We start from the raw sequence: 21,536 nt of genomic DNA on the forward strand, positions 1-21,536 counted from the left end.
GTAAAGTGGCATTAACTCTGGTTAACAAACAGAAATAAATAAATCAACAAAATAACAAAAAATGTGCCAACACACATACAGAAACATAACCATGAAATACAAACTATATTACTTCTGTAAACAACAAAATTGGATCAGCAAACACAATAGAAAGGCCAGGCTCTATATTAGCTACCCTGGCAAAAAGAATAAAAATCCACAATTTCTGCTAAAAGTTAAAAAAATAGCAGTGAAGTATTTTCCTCTGGGGAGAAAATGGACAAAGAGACAAGCAATGATGTCAATGAGGTAAATTCAAGAGGATCATATGGGACATTAACAAAATGAAGTAAAGTGGTGAGAATTTGAGTTAGTCAGTAAGAAAGTTATGATGGCTCTGGCCATTTTTCCACTGCTGCTAGGTCCCCAAGGGTAAGCCGATGATGGCCTTGTGCCAGGATTGATAGTGATGTCAGAATGCATGTGGTCCCCATTTAACCAGCAGTGGCTAGCAATATGATCAATTTTCTGAGTAAGAAAAGTTGGAGAAAAATGTGACCATAAAAGACAAATTATTGTCCTAAAATAATGAACATAGCAATAGAAACTACTCCCAGAAAGTAATGCATGTTCTGTGAGAACACGGATTTATGCTCAGAAGTAGGTGGATTTTGGGTGACTGGAGTTACTTTTACTTCTAGAATGACCACCCACCATCAGATTTATTGTTGTAGAGAATGTATTCACAAAGTTCTACTATTCTACTATGATAAGGGACAGTAGCAGTAAATAATAACGTGGGTAAAATCCAAAGCAGTGAAGAAAGACTGGAAGATGGTTACAGTTAAAACACAAGCAAGAGCATGAAACACGATTTTGATATAAAAACAACATTCATTCTCTTCTTTAATTTCTCAAAATCTTTTGGGTTTCTAATACCATGACGGCAATGGACCCCATTCCTAAGTCATAGTATGATTAAAGTTCAGGAAATTAGCACTGTTTCAATCTTTGATGTCGGCCAAAAGTGTTCTTTGCAGCATCCACAATGTGCCCAGTAATGACTCCTGCAATTCGTATGTGGTTACACGTATTGGCAACATATCTAAATACCATTGTAGATTCCTTTTTATAAGACCTGCTGCTCCTACTACTATTGGAACTATCTGGGTATCTTTCTTCCACATTGCTCTCGTTTCTGCCTGCAGATCCTGATATTTTATGACTTTGTATCTCTCTGTATGCAAGACACTGTAGTCACTGGGTGTGGCGATTTCAATGATCAATGCTACTTTTGCCTTCTTTTCATAGACCACTATATCCAGTTTTCTAGCATCTATCTTTTGAATTGTTGGTGATGGAATGCTTTACCGGCACAATCGCTACCTCAAGTCTTCAACTAAGCTTACCACTCTATTACTTACCCTCTTCCCTCCCTTATGTACGGAGCTCCTCTCCTTACCAAGCTGCAAGCAACCCTCAAAGATAAATTAGCATCCTGCTACAATAAAATCGCCAAATTTGCTACCAGTTCAAAATCCTCTTCTCACCACTGTGACTCCTTACACTCCCTTAATTGGCCAGTACTCCCTAACTATCTATCCTACATTCAACTCTCCACTGCCCATAAACTCATTTTCAAACCTTCTCTATGCCCCTCTCTATCATCTGTCCTTACTATGCATCTTCCAGACCAAACCCTCTGATCTAATAATCAAAACCTCCTTGAAGTACACAAACCTTCAAGTACCCCCGGTCAACTCCTTCTATCATTCTCCCTTGCACGTAAATGGAACGCACTTCCTCCCCACATCTGTATTACACAAAATCTTTCCTCCTTTAAGGCCTTACTCCATTCTCATCTCTCCACTACTTGGGAATGCTCCTGCTCCCACCCATTCTAATCTTCCTCCCACTACTCCTACTCCTTCTACCTTACCCTACCTCAGATATGCATTACGTCTGAAACACACATAAAATATATTCGCTCTAGCTAGGGTTCTATATTTCTGATGTAACATAACTCTACTGCATTATATAATTTATTCTCTACTCATTTGTTTCTAGAACATTCTGCATTAATTCTTGGTATTATCTATTGTAAGTACATACAATTGAGCTACTACTGTATTAATTCTTATTATTTTTGCTGATTTTTGTTCATATTTACTGTGGAGCTTTTCTCCTCGGGCCTCCATTGAAAAAGGGCTCATCTTGGCCCAATGGACTTTCCCGGTTAGCAAACTGCAAATAAATAAATAATGGGTGATCCCATGTGATGTAAACTTCATAATTTTCTGTGATGCTTTGTGGCTCATGTTTCTAGTGTTTTTCAGCCACTTCAGTACCATAATGTTTGCACAATCCCCAGCACAACAGTCTTGCCACATTATTATGCCTTTCAGTATACAGTCCTTCTGCCATTAGTATGTCACAACTATCAACAAGGTGTGCGACTGTTTCCATTTCGATTTTACAAAACCTACATCTGTCTGTTTTTCCCACATGTTCAATGGACTTTGTATACCAGTGTGTTCGTAGCTCACTGTCTTGGGCCACCAATATTACCCTTTCATCTCTTGGTTTGAACTTGCCACTCCTTAACCATTCCTGGGTTCGTTCCTGATCAACACGAGGTTCTTCCAGAAGTTTTCTATACTTGCAACTATATTTATGCATTTTCCACATTTCTTGCCTTCTCATATGGTCCTTCACCTTATATTATTTCTTTTTTTGGCACATTCAGTTGCTGCCTGATTTTCATCTACTTCTAGTTTGATTTCTATTCTTGCTTGATGCCGATATGCTTCTGCTAGATTAAAGCAAAGAAGTCATCTTAGATTTATTCTCCTCAAGTTTCAAAACTCTCACTATGTTTGGGTCTTGTGAGGTCAGCAGATATGTGTGGAGTCCCACAATTGCAGAACAATACATGTAATCAATTTCTAGGAGGCACATCCCTCCTTCAGAACGGGGAATATACAATCTTGGTATGAACTGATTTTTATAAATCATTTGGTGAGCATGAAGCATCCTTCTTGTTTTCCTATCTAATCTATCCAACACGTTTTAGGGCCAATCACTCCAAAACTGTAAGTTAGGACAGGAAGAGCAAATTGGTTTACAGCTTGGACATTTTTCCTAGATGTCAATGCTGTATTCAGGATTAATTTAAGTCTTCTAAGGTATTCCTTACTAAGTTTTATTTGCATTTGTTCATGTTTTATTGTTGATCCTTCATCAATTCCCAAATATGTATATACCCCCTCTTGCTCAAGTTCTTTTATATCACATTATTGTCCCAAACTGATATTTTCCTGGTGCTGCAGTTTTCCTGCCTTAAAGGTTGCTATTGCACATTTATCAAGACCAAATAGCATTCTTATATCATCTGAAAAAGTTTTGACAACTTGCAGTTGTACTTTCAGTTCCATCTGATGAGCTATACAGTTTTAAATCAACAACAAAGAAAAGATGAGAAGTCTTTGCACTTTGTTGTTTTCTAGGAGCCAAATTATAGCCATGGCCTAAGCTGTTAGACAGCTTAATGGGTTAAGGGCAAGGCCGAATAGCAGCAGTGCAGAGTGTCACCCTGGTATACCCTCCTTTGAATTTTTATCCCTGGGATAATAATTTGTCCTTTATCATGGCTTAATTGCAAAGTAGTGTACCACTGTTTCATGGTCAGTGTAATGTAGTTGATCAGTGTAGGGTGCATTTTAAGCACTCTTTTATCCATGATTGTGGGATACTATCAAATGCTTTTTTGTAGTCAAGCCATGCCATACTTAGATTCTTCCCCTTTTTACAGTTCTCCACTATGACTTTATTTAACAACAAATGATCCTTTGTTCCATATGACTTTCTTTTATTGCCCTTTTATTCTACTGCCATAGGTTCATAGGTAGGTACTAGGCTATCGGCCCAAGGGCCTAAGTAAGCCTAGCCAACAAGGTTCCCTGGCTTACGCCACCCAAGAAAGTTAATTTCCTGTGCCCGTCGAGCAGAGCCACAGAAGTGATCCCCGGGGTGTATTTCCTATTTCCCATCCACTCATCAAGATTTTTCTTGAAGAATGCTAATCAGGAACTTTGCTTGACATAGATGGGTAGCTTGTTCCAGAGTATAGGAAGTCTCTGGGACAGGAATCTATCCCACCAGCATGTCCTGTTTATTGTGGTGACAAGATTTAGGTCCCTAGAGCGTGTAGCTCGGAGGGACTAGGATTTCTTTAGGTCTAGCATGTCCAATAGCTCTGGGTTTAACATAGCTTTATATGTTAGGCAGAGATCTCCTCGAAGTAGGTGATATGCTACAGAGTAAAGCTGGAGTTTTTTGAGATGGTCAGTGTAGGGCATCTGAGGCCAGTAATCCTCTTTGTGAGGTACTTCTGTGGCCTTTCCAGCTGCTGCAGATGTCTTGTGAGGTATATTCCAAAAGGGGCGTTGTACTCTATAATGGGTCTAATGAGTGCCGAGTAGAGGGGAAGAATGACCTCTTTTTTCCTGGATGAGAACCCTTTTGTGATGAGGTGTGCCACATAGAAGAATTTCCTGACTACTGTGGCGATGTGATTATCAAAGGAGAGACTACTTTCCACCTGGGTCCCAAGGTCTCATCACACATTCGGCATTAAGTAGACTGCCGTTTATGTGGTAGTTCATGGGTACAGAATTTTTACCAAAGGAGATAACAATGTACTTTTTGGCACTGAGCTTGAGGCCATGTCTCTGACACCAGGCATCTGTCTCAGTAAGGCCCTTCTGTAGGATGTCCACATCATTTGGGGACTCGACTATGGCGCCTAATTTGCAGTCATCTGCGAACTTCATTAGCCAGAGGCCTTCTGTGTTAGCTTGTACTTCAGAGAAGTAGATACCAAACAGGAGAGGTCCCAGGACTGAACCCTGTGGTACTCCACTTGTCACTGGTTTGAAGTCAGATTTGAAGTCTGCAACCCTTACAGTGTGGGTTCTGTCAGTGAGCCAGTTGGCAACCCATCTTGTGACGTAGGGATTTATACGACAAAAAGGTGAACCCCATTTCTCGGACACCCACATCCCCCAGAATCTCTTTTTAAAGTTTTTTGTCTATTCCTTCTAGCATGTCGAGGGATCAGTTGCTAGTATCCTCTCCTGCTCAGCTGGTGAACCTTGGAATATTGAAGCAATGTTACAATTGCCTCATGTACACAGACAACCCTCTCCTCCTCCCACAAAACACAAATACATGCGAGAGATGCAACTATACGGCCAAACTGGAGGCTGAGCTCTCTCAACTTAGGACTGGCAAGACCAGACAGGAGGAGAAGGTTACCACACACACTATAGACCCAGTCTCACATAGTACCATCACAACCTCAAATCATACACATAAACACACAAAGACATACACTGAGGCTCTGATCAGAAATCTACCAAAACAGCAGAGGCCACCAAAGCAGACACCCAAACAACCACCACCTCAGAACACAACACCTGCAACACATAGACCTCACAGTCAGGGTGTCAAACAGTCACAGCCCTTAAGGCCAAACACAATGCCAGACACACTAGTCATTGGTGACTCCATAGTCAGACACACTGACGTCCCGCTCACCAGACTGAGTAAGGAGAGAGTTACAGTAAGCTGCCTGTCAGGCTAGAATCCGCCACATAACGCAAGCACTCAGGTCTCTCAACAGCAGGTACAAATACGACTCAGTCATTGTCCACGCTGGTGTAAACGACCTGAGACATACCTCCTTGGACTACATGAAAAGAGACATTGAGGAGCTCTCTGATTATGTAGCCCAGGCAGGTATGACCCTGACCTTGAGCAGTATCCTACCTTCACCAAGAATGATGCCACAATACAGAGATAAGATGATCAGCTTTAACAATTGGCTTAAACTCTGGTGTCATTCAAAGGGGATCCAATGTCTGTCTGCCTGGGATGACATGCTGGACAAGCCACGCTGCTTCGCAAGGGACGGCTTTGCACCTGTCACCCCTGGGATTCCGGATATTGGCAAAGGCTCTTGCCACCCCCATAGTGCCTTTTTTAGGCAAGGCTCAAATTCTAAACCTACCACCCTAGAACACAAAAAAGGAAAAAAACTAAGGGTAATGCTGCTCAATGCCAGAAGTCTAAATCTCAAAATGCACGCACTCGAGGCCCTTCTCAGTATGGAGAACATCGATGTCTGTGCTGTGACAGAAACCTGGTTCAAGGCTCCTGAGAGCACCCCAGCACTAACAGGTTTTACCTCATACCATGCGTTCCGGCCCCAAAATCCGGACAATACCAAGAAAGGAGGGGGGGTATCCATATTCATCAAGGACACCCACACCTCAAGACTGGTGGCAACGCACGATGCATCGGAGACCATCCAGGTGCAATTAACCATAGGCAAGACTGCTCTGCAAATTGTAGCATGTTACAGGCCACCCTCACAAACTCAGGAACCTCACATGGCTTTCCTGAAAACACTGGAAGGGATAAATGTATCTCCAAACACCATCATACTAGGTGATTTCAATTACCCTAATATAGACTGGGAACACTACTCAAGCCCAAACACCCTAGCCCAAAAGTTCCTGGAATTCATAAACTCAAATGCCATGGAACAACTAGTCACCATCCCCACAAGAGGAGAAAACATACTTGATCTCATCATCACGAACATGGGAGCACAATGTTCAACACAGGAAGTATACCCCTCACTGGTGAGATCAGATCACAAACTAATCTTGCTGGAGGTCCTCATCCCACCCCCACCTGAAATAAAAAAGACCACAGTAAAACTTCTCGAAAGCCGACTTCACACTTCTAAAGACTAGTGTGGTCTCCTTTAAGGCCCCCGAGCCAGCGGAAAACAGTACTCAAGCCGCTGAATCACTTACAAATGCCTTCTACCAGCACCTGCAGACTGCATGGATAAGGCAATCCCAAGCAAAACAAAGACTCTTTGTACCAAGGGCAAGCGTCCAGTCTGGTGGACCCCAGCCATAAACAAACTCTACAACAAAAGGAGGAAGCTACTACAAGATAGAGCAAAATCCTTAAAAGGTAAGACACCTTTGATCACTATAAGTAAAAGCTAAGAGCTCTCATAAAATCATCCAAAGCAAATTTTGAGAGAAAAATAGCTAAAGACTCAAAAGACAATCATAAGGCCTTCTTTAGCTATGTTAGAAACCTGGGAGGAAACTCCCAGATATGCTCAGAACTAGTTCAAAATGATGTGAAGATTACTGATCCTACAGACATTGCCAACATACTGGCTGACAGGTTCAGTGCAAACTTCTCCCCTCCCCCAAAAGGAGAGATATCTATACCAAATGGTTGCAGCCCCCCAAACATCTCAAACGCCCAAGTGAGAACTGCTCTCTCCAAAGCAAAAAACACAGCATCCATGGGACCTGATGGTGTCCCAGGCTGTGTGCTCCACGAACTCAACGAGGATTTAAACCCACAGCTAGGACAGCTGTTTAATCATAGTCTCACCTCTGGATCACTGCCAGGAGTGGCACACTGCGACTGTGGTCCCACTTCACAAAGGCGGTGCCTCTACAGACCCTGAAAATTACCGGCCCATTAGCTTGACAAGCCTTATCTGCAAAGCTATGGAGAGGATCATAATGGACCTCATAAATAAAGACATAGGGAATTTGCAGACTTTGGATCCAACTCAGTTTGGCTTTGTCAAAGGCAGATCATGCCTTTTAAACTTGGTTGACTTCTTCGAAACAGTCACCAAAGCCATTGATGAGGGAAAGGCAGTCCATACAGCCTACCTCGATCTGGCGAAGGCCTTCGACACAATACCCCACTCGGGTATCATTGAAAAACTCATCAGCTTAAATGTTAACCCATATATCACAAGATGGGTTGCAAACTGGCTGAGCGACAGAACCCACAGGGTCAGAGTTGCTGGTGCCATGTCAGACTCAAAGCCTGTCACAAGTGGTGTCCCACAGGGCTCAGTCCTGGGCCCACTCTTGTTTGGCATCTACTTTTCTGAAGTACAAGCAAACACAGGAGGGTTATGGCTGACAAAGTTTGCAGATGACTGCAAACTGGGCGCCGTAGTCGAAAACACATCTGACACAGATATCCTTCAGAAGGGTCTCACAGAAACGGATGACTGGTGCCAGAGCCATGGCCTAAAGTTAAATGCCAAAAAATGCATAGTCATACCCTTCGGAAAAAACAAGGTTACCCCTAGCTACCATATAGGTGGCAATCCTCTGAGCACAGAAGAAGTTATCAGGGACCTGGGGACCCAGGTTGACAGTAGCCTGTCATTCGACACCCATGTAGCTAAAGTAGTTAGGAAGACCTTCTACATTGCCCACCTTATCATGAAGGGATTCACATCTAGATCAAGGGAGGTCATAGTCTCCCTATACTCATCACTCATCAGACCAATGATTGAGTACAATGCCCCATTCGAATGTATCTGACCCGACACTTGCAGCAGCTGGAGAGGCCACAAAAGTTCCTCACCAAAAGGATAAAGGGTCTCAAAAATCTGTCCTATGCTGCCCGACTGAAAGAACTCCAGCTCTATTCAGTCGCCACCGCTTGCTCAGAGGTGACCTTTGCCTGACATACAAGGCCATGTCTAACCCAGATTTGATGAATATGCTTCACCTCAAAAAATCTAGATCCATCAGAGCCACAAGGGCGGGAGACTTAAACCTCGACACGGCTATTAATAGGACGTGCTGGAGGGATAGATTCATCACCCAAAGACTCCCTATGCTGTGGAACAAAATCCCGGTATATGTGAGGCAGAGCACCTCGCTGGTCTTGTTCAAGAGAAATCTTGACCAATGGATGGGAGATCGCAGATATACTCCAGGGATTACCTCAGTGTCACTGCTAGACAGAGGCACAGCAAAATAATGGGTACAGTTCCCCATACAAAAGGGGTGGCGTAAGCCACAAAACTATGGGCTAGGCTTATAAATGCCCTCGGGCAGATAGCCTAGTATGAACCTATGAACCTATACCAAGTTTACTGAGTTTAGCTATAATTCCAGAATGGGGGATGGTGTCGAAAACCTTGGCGACGTCAAGATAGGCTGTGTGAACCACCTTACCCTCGTCTATGGCTTTGGTGACTGCCTCAAAGAAGTCGATCAGGTTCAGAAGGCATGATTTGCCTTTCATAAACCCGAACTGGGTGTGGTCCAGAGTTTAGAGGTTACCAATGTCTTTGTTTATGAGTTCCATGATGACACGTTCCATGGCCTTGCAGACCAGGCTCGTCAGGCTAATAGGGAGATAGTTCCCAGGATCAGTGGTGGCTCCTCCTTTGTGGAGTGGGATAACTGTTGCTGTACGCCATTCAGTGGGCACAAAGCCTGACATGAGACTATGGTTGAACATGGTGCTTAGGTGGGGAGCCAGTTTGTTCTGAAGTTCGTGTAAAACGCAGCCTGGGATGTTGCCTGGTCCCATGGATGCTGTACTTTTGGTTTTAGAGAGTGCAGCTTTTACCTGCATAGATGTGATTACAGGGACTCTGCATTCTTCCTGTATAGATATGGGCCCTTTAGGAGGTGAGAGGGGGGTAAAGTTAGCACTGAACCTATCTGCCAGGATGTTGGCAATATCAGTTGTTTCTGTAATTTTCATGCCTTTGTGCTGTAACTCAGAGCAGATCTGGGTGTTGCCATTGAGATTCTTGACATAGCTATAGAATGCTTTGTGGTTGCCCTTTGAATCAATGGCGGTTTTGTTTTCGTACCTAGCTTTGGAGGATCTTATAAGGGATCTCAGCTTCTTACTGAGGCTGACCAGGGAGTTCCTCCACTCATGGGATTTTACTTTGTTTTCCAACAGTTTCTTCCTTCTGTTGTAGAGTTTGTTTATGTCAGGGACCACCAGTTTGGCTTCCTTTTTTTGGAGGATGGCGTCTTGGTTCTGTTTGGGATAACACGATCCATGCACTCGTGTAAGTGCTTATAGAGTGCATTTGTGTAGGATTCAGCAGTCATAACTGTATTGCCCATCTGCATGGGTGTCATGAGGTTTGCCACTTCTGTCTTAAGAAGCATGAAGTTGGCTTTGGAGAAATTTTTTACTGTGGTTTCCTTAATGGTGGGTGGAGGCGGGATGCGGACATCTAGGGTGATTAGCTTATGGTCAGATCTGACCAACGAGGAGTTGACTTCAGGTGTGGAACACCGGTCACTCATGTTGATGACTAGGTCTAGGATATTGTTGCCGCTGGTGGGGGTGTGGATAATTTTTCTCCTAAACGACTACAAGCTCTGTCGGCATCAATTCTTGTGTACAGTTTACACGTTGTTGGAAGGCAAGTTATTGGTCTATAATTTTAAGGGTAGCTTGCAAGTTCACTCTTAAGTAGGAACATTGTTTTTCCTGTTTGTCAGGTTGGTATCTTTTTGGGTGCGCATATAGAATATTATATATATATATATATATATAATCTTAGTGCAAAAATGTTAATACTTTTAACCAAACTTTGGGTACTGCATCTGGGCTTGGGGTTTTCCAATTAGAAGCTTTTCATAACTTTGTTTCTATATCTCTGGCTGTTACTTCATCCTTTTTCATATTCTGTACCTTTAAACTTCTTATTCTTTACTTTACTTCTTCTATCCATTTAGCATCTTTGTTATGTACCACAGGATCTTCATAGATAATTCTCCAAAATGTATCTGTTTCTTTTTTGGGCGGTCTTTAAATTCCTTTTACCTCATTTCCCAATTCTCTATAAAACTTTTTTGGGTCATCAATAAATTGTTTATTTTGCACTTCTTTATATTTATCTGCATATCTTCTAAGTTTTTTCGCCTTTGCTGAGAATTTTAGTTTATTTGTGATAGTGCATGATATATCCTGGTCTGTTCTAATACTGCACATTGCTTTTATCACTTCTGTCTTTCTTAGTATTTTTATTGATCTGCTCCCTCTTCCCTGTTCTTCTAACTGTGACACTTCTTGTCTTAATTACAGTTTTTTCTATTCGATACTTCTATGAAGTTCGATTTCTCTCCTTCCCTTCCTTTCTCTCACTACCCTGTGTTCTTGTGGTCGAACTTTATCAGTTATTAATTTAGCTGGACTTTAATATATCCTATTTACTTCTATTTTATATTGCATGGATCGCTATAGTCAGTCCTAATTAATGTGTTCATTTGTTTTACCAAACTTCTGACTTTTTGCGTTTTATTGCCCTTCTGTAGTCTATTTCTTTCAGTGATCTTAATATGTCTATCTGTCTCTATTCAATCAAGCAACACTTCTCTTAGCCCATTTTCTTCTAAACTGATGGCACATTTTTTTGTTTTCAATTTCCTGTGGGCATTCTACAGAAAGTTCTATAGCATCTTTCTATGGCACATTCTCTTTAATTTCATCCTGTGCCATCCGTTGCTCTGTCATAATGGAACTCACTGACCTATCACTCCTCAACATTGAATGCATCAGAGCTTCCTGTTCCTTCCCTTGCTGTCCAGCTTCAAGTGAACATTTATACTGGTTTCCTGTGGAAGGCCCCAAAATATCTTCATATGGCACCTGACAAATTGCTTCCCATTCCACTGGTTTCTCCTTAATTTGGATATTCATTGCCCTATCCTGTTGTGGTGCTTTCTGAATTACATTTTCTACACTGAATCCTTCACTTTGCAAATACTCCATAACCTCAGTTTCTATTTCTTTAACTTCTCCATTACTAATCTCCTTTTTTACTTTTCCTCTTTGTCTTCTTATTTTTTCTGTTGTAAAGTTTTCCATGTCTGGATTCCTTTGCTGTATTTCTATTCAAATATCTTTGGTGCTGCTCTTTTTGTATTGGTTAATTTTGCTTTCTTCTTTGCATAAATATTACACCATGTTAAATCTCTTTTTCTTTACCACGTCCATAATTCTTCTTCAGATGTCTCCTGATCTTGCTGTTTCTCCTTACTTTGGGGACGTACTCCATCAAGCTGTAATGTAACCTGTGTTAGACCTTCTACACCAAATCCTTCACTTTGTAGGCACTCCATAACTTCAACTTCTATTTTTTAACTTCTACTTTACTAATCTTCTTTTCTATATTCCCTCTTTGTGATATTATTCTTTTATTGTGAAATTTTCTACATCTGGATTTGCCTGTACTTCTCTTTGAATATCTTTGGGGCTACCTCCTTTATATTGATTAATTTAGCTTTCTCCTTTGCATAAATATTGCACCATATCAAATCTCTCTTTCTTTCTGATGTGCATATTTCTTTTTTATACTATTGAAAAATCTCTAGGTTTTTTTGTTTATATTTTCTCACTTCCTCAGATGCTTCTTTTTCCAAACAGACCAAAGTTTCTTGATCTATATACTGTTTTTCACAAATCTGTTGCATTAATGAATATATTTTTTTGTTTGAAGCTTCTGGCAGTTTTTCTTGTAGAAGCATTTTTCTTTCCTCTAATTTCTCTCTTAATCACATTGTATATCTTGTGTCTGGAAATGCTGGGCTTTTTGCATACTTGTAACAATACATAATTTCTTTCTTATCTTCAATAGTCCACTTTATCATCTTTATGGCTCTTCTCTGGCCTATCAGTTTTTGTGACTATTGTGGACTACTACTTCCTTCTACAATAGGAAGGGACATCCTTCCCTGGGCCTGGCCCCATTGTAGGAATATTTCCATATTTTGAGGATTCTACACAGTCATCTTTTCCAGTCCTGGCACCAGTGCGCCTACCAGGATTGGGAACTTTTTTATCCTGGGTCTTGTGCACCCAGCTATCTTTTTCAATTTTAGCCTACTTCTGTCCATGACATATGCTATATAAATACAGTCTATATATCAGTGTCATCTTGGTGAGATTTTGCAAAAAACAGGGTCCACCTCGTGAAGGTACTCACCAAGACTTGAGGTTGAATTAAATTTCAGCAATAATACTCTCCTTTACTTGCTTATTTGACTTCTCTCTCCATTTGGACCCTATTCACTCTCTCATGAAAGTCATTAAATGTACTGGAATATTACTGTCTTTATATATATATATATATATATATATATATATATATATACACACAACTGTTCAAAGCTTCATTTAGGCAGCACACCTTTAACTGTAGTTAATGCAATTCACTTTTGGTGTCTGGTTCAGCAGTAATAGTGTTAGTGGAGCATCAGGTAGCATACTCACCTTTGGTGCAGAATGCATGTGGGTTCTATTCCCAGGAAACACAAAGTACAGGATATAGCAACCAAGGAGTCTATAATAAATCTCACCTTTAATAAAACACAAAGCTAACATTTACAAAACAAGCTTTTGAGACCAGCTCAGTGTAACACTGAAGAAGAGCTGGTCTCAAAACCGTTTTCTATTTTATTAAAGTTTGCTAAGGTAGTGAATTGGAGTGTTTTTTTGTGATTTTGTCTTTGGGGTTCTATTCCCACATCAGATAGATAGAATCAGATAGATAGAATACTAACACTGCAGTGCAGCATAAGGGTAGTGCTGCACTCCTGAGTCTGCCATCGTTCAGATGACAAGTTAAACTAAGGTCCCATTTGCTTGAGAAACAAGCAAAGGAAAGACAACAAACTTCCATATATGGCAATGGCAGATACAACACTACAACCTGTGAGAGATGCACTTACATAGCCAAAATGGAAGCAAAGCTCTCTCCACCCAAGATTGTGCTAAACAGTCAAGAGGAGAAGGTTAACACCCACACTACACCTCAAGCAACACATAGCCCTTTTAAACCCGCACCACCAACACCCACATATAGCAACACTAAATCCACATATGCAGAGGCCCTTAACTGTAACCTGCCCAAGCAACAAAGACCTCTGAAGCTGAAACACAAACAAACACCAATCACAAACAATGTGTCACATAGTTCACAACACCAGTGTGCCACCCAGCAACAGCCCCTAAGGCAAGACAATGTACCTAACACTTTAGTCATAGGTGACTCTATATTATCCGGCACACTGATGTCCCTCTCACCAGGTTGAATAAGGAGAAAATTACAGTCAGCTGCCTGTCGGGTGCCAGGAAACGCCACATAACGCATGCACTCAAGTCACTCCACAACAAGTACAAATATGACTCTGTCATTGTCCATGTTGGAGTGAATGACTTGAGACGTACCTCCCTGGACTACATGAAAAGAGACATGGAAGAGCTCTCGGATCATGTGGCCCAGGCAGGTATGACCCTAGCCCTGAGTAGCATCCTGCCTTCGCCCAGAATGATACCACAATATAAGGATAAAATGATTGACTTCAACAATTGGCTAAGCTTATGGTGTCATTCAAAGGGGATCCAGTATCTGTCTGCCTGGGATGACATGACTGACAGACCACGATGCTTTGCCAGAGATGGTCTGCACCTGTCGCCCCTGGGATTCAGGTTACTGGCTAAGGCTCTTGCCACCCCTATAGTGCCCTTTTTAGGCAAACTTCAAAGGACAAAACCACCACCGTAACAGGTACAAGCATGCAAAATCTGAAGGTAATGCTACTCAATGCTAGAAGTCTAAACCTCAAAATGCACTCTCTCGAGGCACTCCTAAAAATGGAGAACATCGATATCTGTGCAGTAACTGAGACCTGGTTCAAGGCTCCAGAGAGCAACCCTGCAATACCAGGCTACAACTCTTACCACACTTTTCGGCCACCAAGCCAGGACCGAAACACTAAAGGTGGAGGAGTGTCAATATTCACCAAGGATATTCACACCACCAGGCTAGTTGGCCAACACAATGTGTCTGAAATTCTCCAAGTGCAACTAACACTAGGTAAGACTGCAATCCAAATTGTAGCTTGCTACAGATCCCCCACCATACCCCAAGATTCTCACTACACCTTTCTAAACATACTGGAAAATATTAAAATAGAACCAAACACCCTAATACTGGGTGATTTTAACTACCCTGCCATTAACTGGGAAAACTACTCATGTCCCAACACCTTTGCGCAACGGTTCTTGGAATTCATAAATTCCAACGCCCTGGATCAACTAATCCATAGTCCCACCAGGGGCTCCAATACCCTAGACCTGGTCATTACCAACATGGAAAATCAATGCTCCATACCTATGGTCACCCCCTCGTTAGTCAGGTCTGACCACATGCAAATCACCCTTAACATCCACATCCCACCCCCACCCCCCAGTAAAGAAACCACCATAAAAAACTTCTCCAAAGCCAACTTCATGCTACTCAAGTCAGAAGTGACAAACTTCATGACACCCATGCAGACGGGAACTGAAAGTTCAACTACTGAATCCTACACTAAGGCACTGTACGAGCACATCCACTCATGCATGAATCGTGCCATCCCAAATAGAACCAAAATGCTCTCATCCAAAAAAAGGAAGCCAATCTGGTGGTCCCCTGCCATAAACAAACTTTACAACAAAAGGAAGAAACTTTTGCAGAAAAGAGGAAAATTCCAGGATGCAAAAAACTCCCTTACTAGCCTCAGTAAGAAACTGAGATGCCTCATAAAATCTTCCAAAGCTAGTTACGAAAATAAAATTGCCAAAGATTCCAAAGACAACCACAAAGCATTCTATAACTATGTCAAGAATCTAAATGGCAATGCTCAGATCTGCTCTGAGCTAAAACAGAATGGCATTAAATATACTGATCCGAAGGATATTGCCAATATCCTGGCAGATCGATTCAGTGCCAACTTCACCCTCCTCTCACCCCCTAAATGGCCCATCTCAATACCGAAGATTGCCAAATTCCAGTAATAACGGCCACACAGGTACAAAACGCACTCTCTAAAGCCAAGAATACAGCATCCATGGGACCAGATGACATCCCGGGCTGTGTACTACATGAACTACAATATGAACTGGCACCTCACCTAAGTGCCATGTTTAATCATAGCCTCACCTCAGGTTTCGTGCCCACTGAGTGGCGCAGAGCTACAGTTATCCCAATCCACAAGGGGGGATCCACCTTGGATCCTGGAAACTACCGTCCCATCAGTCTGACAAGCCTTATCTGCAAGGCCATGGAGCGTATTATCATGGAACTTATAAACAAAGACATTGGTAACCTTCAAACACTGGACCCCACCTAGTTTGGGTTTGTGAAGGGCCGATCTTGTCTCCTGAACCTGATTGACTTCTTTGAATCAGTCTCTAGAGCCATGGACAAGGGTAGGGTGGTCCACACAGCCTATCTAGACCTTGCCAAGGCCTTTGACACCATCCCCCACTCTGGAATCATAGATAAACTTACTAAGTTGGGCATTAATCCCTATGTCACCCAATGGGTTGCTAAATGGCTTACTGATAGAACCCACACTGTAAAAGTAGCCGACTCCAAATCCAGCTCCAGACAAGTGACAAGTGGAGTACCTCAGGGTTCAGTCCTGGGGACGCTCTTGTTTGGCATCTACTTCTCTGAAGTACAGGTCAACACTAAGGGACTCTGGCTAACAAAGTTTGCAGATGACTGTAAACTGGGAGCCATTACTGAATCCTCAAATGATGTGGATACTCTACAAAAGGGCCTTTCAGAAACAGATGCTTGGTGCCAGAGCCATGGGCTCAAGCTCAATGCCAAGAAATGTATTGTTATCCCCTTTGGGAAAAAGCATGTATCCATGAATTACCATATAGGTGGCAGTACACTAAACACAGAAAGTGTGATAAGAGACTTAGGGACACAGGTGGACAGTGGTCTCACCTTCGATAACCACATCGCCACAACAGTCAGGAAATCCTTCTATGTGGCACACCTCAACACGAAGGGCTTTTCATCCAGAAAAAAGGAGGTCATTGTCCCACTGTACTCATCCCTCATTAGACCCATTATAGAATACAATGCCCCATTTGGTATGTACCTCTCAAGACATCTGCAACAAATGGAAAGGCCTCAGAAATACCTCACTAAAAGAATCACAGGCCAAAAGCAGATGCCCTACGCTGACCGCCTTAAAAAACTCCAGCTATACCCTGTCGCATATCGTCTACTCAGAGGCGATCTCTGCTTAACATACAAGGCCATGTCAAACCCAGAGCTGTTGGACATGCTACACTTAAAGAAATCCCAATCCCTCAGAGCTACACGCTCCAGGGATCTAAACCTTGTCATCACAATAAACAAAACATGCTGGAGGGATAGGCTCCTGACCCAGAGACTCCCCAGACTCTGGAATAGATTGCCCATACATGTCAAGCAGAGTGCCTCTTTGGACCTCTTCAAGAGGAACCTTGACGATTGGATGGGAGAAAGGAAATTCACCCCAGGGATCACGTCAGTCGCCCTGCTAGACAGGGGTCCAGGAAAGTAAATAATGTGGGAAGAAATAGCCAGGGAATTGTTATGGCTAGGCTTGTATAGGCCCTAGGGCTGATAGCCTAGTACCAACCTATGAACCTATGAACATGAAGGAACAATATATACTATAAGAATTCCTATCTATAATGTAAGATCCCATAGCCACTTCTTACATTCTACAAACTCCTCAGTCTAAATTACAATACATTACTCATAGTTTTTCTATCATTTGAAGAGGTGCAGGAATTGTAACCAGTGACTCTTAAAATCTCTTACTCATACCACCTTCTAATCTAGTCTTAAACCTCAGCTCTGCACAGAAGGCGAATGTTCATGCTTTAGAAAAGGTAACATAACTCATCCATCTCTCTACACATTACTACTAATGTTAGTTAAGTTTAGACTCTACTTTAGTCATGCTGCCTCTCCTTACAGTCTCTGATTTTCCTCATTCACTCCTGCCCCTGTACTAACAGTAGATGTACAATATGGGCATGCTGAATTACTTTATGTTGTTGTTTGTCTTTCAGCTTTTTCCTGGTAAGGGGTCGCCACAGCGGAACTCCGGACCGCTAATGATTGTCAGTAGATTTTTTTTTACGAAACGCCGAGGTGCCAGCTCGACGCCCAACCTTCAACGAAAGCACGCCCATTTATGCACGCATGTCTTTTGAATGCTACCCAACCATGGGGAGGACATGCAGACTCCACACAGAAGGCACTCCCAAGCCCAGCCGAGAATCGAACTGAAGAACCTCTTGCTGTGAGGTAACAACGCTACCGCTGTACCACCATGGAAGACATGCTGAATTACTTTATGCAAATATTATAAATACCATGCACACAATACTATATAGATTTACTCACTATTTCTCTGTAACATTATTCCCCTAGCTACATGTCATTTATATATTTATGTTAATTTTCTTAATCTTTAAATGTTTTGTATGAATCACTTATTTGTAGATCTTAATGCAATCCCCAGACTGAGCTGAAATTGGTCCACTGGTTAAGTGCTCTACCCTGATAAACAAATTCAGAACATAAATTTAAAAAAAAAGCGTAATAGCAGAGAGCTTAATCTAAGGTAAGGCAATAAAAAATGAAAAAAAAGAAGAGTGTGGTATGCAGTAAATGGGAGTCTTCTTCTTCTTTCGGCTTTTCCCAGTTAGGGGTCACCACAGCAGATCACCTGTCTGGTCAGCAGTAAATGGGAGTAAACAGAGAAAATAAATATCCTCATGCATTCAAAAGCAGATACAATGCATAAGTACCCTGTGAGAGCTTATCCTAATACCAGAAAATGTAGTATGCAATCATCCCAGGATGGTCTTGTATGTAAGAAACTGCAGGGCATAGTTAGGAAACTAAACTAAGAACATCTTGCACTTAAAAATAATAAACATCAATAAGAATATTTACAATGACCAAACATGATTTAAAATGCAAGTTCCTTTATTGCAGAGGCAAGAACAACAGTGTATTATACATATAAGGTGATATAATTCAATACAAACAGTAAACACAGTAAAACATATGCATGTTGCTTTTAGGGAAACTCACCAATACAGCATTAATGCAAAAAGTATCAGACTATGAGTTTAATACTAACTACACAACGGCATATATGTTAAGTAATGATTTGCCAGAAATAAAATGATTCAGAAACTATATAAATCTATAGATCACTGCTTTATTATATTACATAATGTTGCATATTATTAAATGATTTTATATTATACTGTATTATTATCCACTGTAATATCATTCACTGTATTTCACTTCCTTCTATTTGGGCAGCACAGTGGCTCAATGGTAAGATGTCTTCTTCAAAGTTCCAACATACAAGATTTAGTGATTTAGATGTCATTCTCATGGACAAGTCTGCAAGTTACTCCAACATCTATGTGAACTTTGTAAGGCATTTCTATGGGCAATCTGTTTTTCTCCAACTTTCGAAAACAAAAACAAATGCTGCCTGTCTTACCTCCCCCTTTCTTCCTTCTATCTATCTACAAATACACACACTCCCCCCCTACATTTTTAATAAACACACAATATATGTACATAAAAATAAAAACAACAAATAAAATACGAGTATCATTAATGAAAACTACTTTATTAACCGCTTCTCTTTACAGAGTTTAATTAAGTAGTTTTCATTAATGTTACTAAACTAAACTTTAGGGGCATTCCCTATTCAAAGGTACTTCTTCAGACTAAAAGGTAAAGCTATCTTTTATTAATGTTGTTTGCATGTTTTATTCTTTTTTCTCCTGCTAAGAGAGTTTTTTTTTATCATGATAACTAAGATGTCAGCAGTTAGAAGATACAAAACAAATAAAATAATACAGACGAACTGACGTACAGCCAGGGTAGATTAATATTAAAAAAAAAAAGTTATGTCTTATCATAAAGTTCCATCTGTGTTGTCGATCTTCACTGACCCTTGACAGTGTGTTCGGTTCTGAACCTTGGAACCGACTTGGCTGTATACTTCAGCTCGTGCCCCCCTCAAACTCTCGAGCCAGGCACTACCCTTAATGCTCCTCTCAGAAATTAGCTTGGATCAAGTTTGTCAAAGAAAGTGGCAGTCAGATGTGAAGAAATTATGGTTAAAAGGTAAGCACAGCAACTGAGGCCAGATAGAAGTCTTTAAAAAGGAAGCTAGCTAAGAACTAATTCGGTCTACCGAGAGTCTCAGGAAGGGAGAAGTAGGGTGGGGATGTCAAAGATTGGTGAAAATCAACAACACAGATGGAACGTTATGTTAAGACATAACTTCTTTATCTGATGTTGCCAATCTTCACTCAGTCCTTGACAGTGGGACAGACTGCCCAGCTTCTTTAGTCTTGGGAGGTCTCACAGAAGAATATTTCTAAGCACCATAGAGCCAAAGGATGCTCGTCCTCTCGAGTCCTGATCCAATTTGTAATGAGTGATAAAAGTATGATGAGAAGACTGTGTGACTTCTGCACAAATGTTGTCTAAAGATGCTCTGGCATGAAAAACTGCAGACTTTGCCACCGCTCTTGTTGAATGGGCTTGAACTGGTTTTGGAAGTTGGAGCCTTTTAGAATGATAAATGAAAGTGATGCAGCCTCTAAGCCATTTAGCCAAGGTAACCTTTGAAACTGGATTACCTAGATGGGCAGAAGGGAATGCCACAAACAGTTGGTTCTGAAATCTTTGCTCCTGTGAAGATAAAAACATAGTTGTCTGTGCACGTCAAGTAAATGGAGGGCATATTCTCCCTTGTTAGAAAAATTTGGGAAAAAGACTGGCAACTGTAGCATCTCATTAATGTTGGTTTCGGAGACAACCTTGGGTAAGAAGGATGGATTTGTTCAAAGCGCAATTCTATCTCTGTGAAAAATTAAGCAGGGAGGCTTGCAAGACAGAGCTTGAAGCTCAGATACTCTTCTGGCAGAAGTGATAGCCACCAAAAATAAAGTTTTCCAAGACAAATGTTTTACGTTACAAGTTGCTGATGGTTTAAAGGGGGGTCCATAGCAAGGGCTTGAAGAACTACAGTTAGATCCCAATGAGGAGCAGGTCCTTTAAATGGAGGCCTTAGCATTAGGAGACCTTTTAAGAATGCTTTACAATGTTTGTGCGACATTAAAGAAGCATCATCCAGTCCTATATGAAAGTTCGAAATCGCTGCTAGATGAACTTTCATTATTGATGTGGAGAAACCAGATTGGTAAAGTGTAGCTAGAAAATCTAAAACTTTCTGAATAGGACTGGAATAAGGGTCTAGTCCTTTATCAAGGGCCCATCTAGCAAATCTTTCCCATTTACTTTGATATAGTTTCCTAGTAGAAGATTTGTGATGAGCAACAATAATTTGTCGGACAGGGGAAGAAAGAGAAGGATGCCTGGCAATCATGGGTATTGGAGAAGCCATGCATTGAGCTTGAGACACTGGAAATTTGGATGTATCATGCCCTCTGGGTGAGTCAGCAGATCTAGAGTTGGGTCCAGAATCCATGGTTTCCGAATTAAATGAGGCCAAAGGAAGGGAAAACAAACTTGTCAAGCCAGAAAGGGGCAATAAGGATTACTGAATTTTGTGTCATTTTGGCTTTCTTTAGGAACTGCGATATGAGGGGGGTTGGGGGAAAGGCATAGAGCAGGCCAGGGGGCCAATCATGGAGAAGAGCATTTCTGGGTCACTCCCCCTGAGGGGGGACTAGGGCAATGTAACTTCTGCACTTGTTGTTTAGAGGAGAGGCAAAAAGATCGCAGCAAGGTTGGCCCCAGTGGCAAAAAATCTTGTTCACCA

General features: G+C 41.5%; 1 protein-coding gene across 2 annotated transcripts in view; it reads left to right on the plus strand.

The window, feature by feature from the left end:
* The window catches only part of FILIP1L (filamin A interacting protein 1 like), a 2,033,704-nt gene that overhangs the window by 671,872 nt on the left and 1,340,296 nt on the right, over positions 1–21,536 (plus strand). The window lies entirely within an intron of this gene.

This window comes from Protopterus annectens, chromosome 5.part0 (genome assembly GCF_019279795.1).
Source record: "Protopterus annectens isolate FY-2018-M chromosome 5.part0, PAN1.0, whole genome shotgun sequence".
NCBI lineage: Eukaryota > Metazoa > Chordata > Ceratodontiformes > Protopteridae > Protopterus > Protopterus annectens.